This window comes from Seriola lalandi, unplaced genomic scaffold, assembly GCF_002814215.2.
Source record: "Seriola lalandi dorsalis isolate HSWRI2012SDOR001 ecotype SW California unplaced genomic scaffold, Sedor1 jcf7180002038520, whole genome shotgun sequence".
NCBI classification, from domain to species: Eukaryota; Metazoa; Chordata; class Actinopteri; order Carangiformes; family Carangidae; genus Seriola; species Seriola lalandi.
Window position 1 is genome coordinate 1 of NW_019509096.1, and position 1,173 is coordinate 1,173.

The window sequence follows — 1,173 nt, forward strand, 5'->3', positions numbered from 1 at the left end:
GGAGATTTGTCATCAATACAGAGTTGAAAGGTCCCTGCAGAGACCAACAAAAATTGCCACAGCTGACTGTATTTCAAGTCATCCAGGCGGGGTATTGGGTTAAGTTTTCAACTAGCAATAATCACGTCTCAGCAGAACTTCACAGACTATGAAATCGCCCCTGCGAAAGAGTAAAGAGAGCAACTACCAGTTTACAAATGGAGCTGGTGCAACACTGACAACACACGTGGTGCACATCTCATCCCGTGCATTTTTTGTTTACGGCAAACCCCGCCTCTTCCGGGCAACAGCAGTCATGGGCGTATTAGTTCAATGCAGAATACAACTTCCACTTACTTGGGTTTTAAGCGATGACCCAGAGCTGCAATACTTTAGACGCTGCCATGTAACGTTTTGTCTTTTTTGTGTGTGTATTTGTGTGTGTGTGTGTGTGTTATATTGTTTGAACACATTTCCATATCAAATTTTAAGTCAAACCACCAACAATGCTCAAAAATCCAGCTAGACATAGTCACATATATACAGCAATAGAAAAATGTGGTCAGGTTGGGTCCAGATATTTAAAAAGTGACCCTACCGGTCTTCCCATTTATGTTGACCTTTTCAACTTTTTCCAATCCCGGGTGATTAGCCAAAACAGGTTAATCCAAGCAGAATATGAAGCACCCTACAGTTGGTGTCTTCCGACCTTTCCAGAAGAAGTTATTTTGCCAGTACCATGGCCCATCAACAATGCTGTTACGCATTCGGTCATGTCTGTTGAGTGGGTTTGCACGATCGTAATGGGTTCAAAACTGCAGGGGGAGCCGACTTCCTTTCTTCGAGCCAACGACAAAGTGTCAGGTGAAACTCTGTGTTTGTGTCATTGCTTGGTTTTCCACAAGGCGAAAGAAGGTTGCACCGTACCCGGCGGCACTGCAATGCTGGGACGATGCATGGAGCGAACGGAGCATGCCCCTTTTTCAGCTCCCAGCTCTAAAAATCACTTTAATATGTTTGTCCTCGTATAGAGGACATATCAGATATTAAACTGATAAGAACAGATACTACACTTGATCTTAGCCAAAAGGCCGAGAAGCGATGAGCTCCCGGTGTCTGACGTCCAACTCACACTCTTGGCACAAATCTCACTAGTCGCGGTTTCCTGTTTCTGACACGAGCCTGACAACGGCT

At 44.8% G+C, this 1,173-nt stretch overlaps 2 non-coding genes across 2 annotated transcripts; both read right to left on the reverse strand.

Annotated features, from left to right (window-relative positions):
- Nucleotides 1-31: 31 nt before the first annotated feature.
- LOC111648346 (U4 spliceosomal RNA) lies at nt 32-172 on the reverse strand. Its single transcript, XR_002760115.1, has one exon. It is a non-coding gene; the product is annotated as a U4 spliceosomal RNA (small nuclear RNA).
- Nucleotides 173-890: 718 nt separating this feature from the next.
- Nucleotides 891-1,082, reverse strand: LOC111648342 (U2 spliceosomal RNA). The gene has a single exon (XR_002760114.1). It is a non-coding gene; the product is annotated as a U2 spliceosomal RNA (small nuclear RNA).
- Nucleotides 1,083-1,173: the final 91 nt, after the last annotated feature.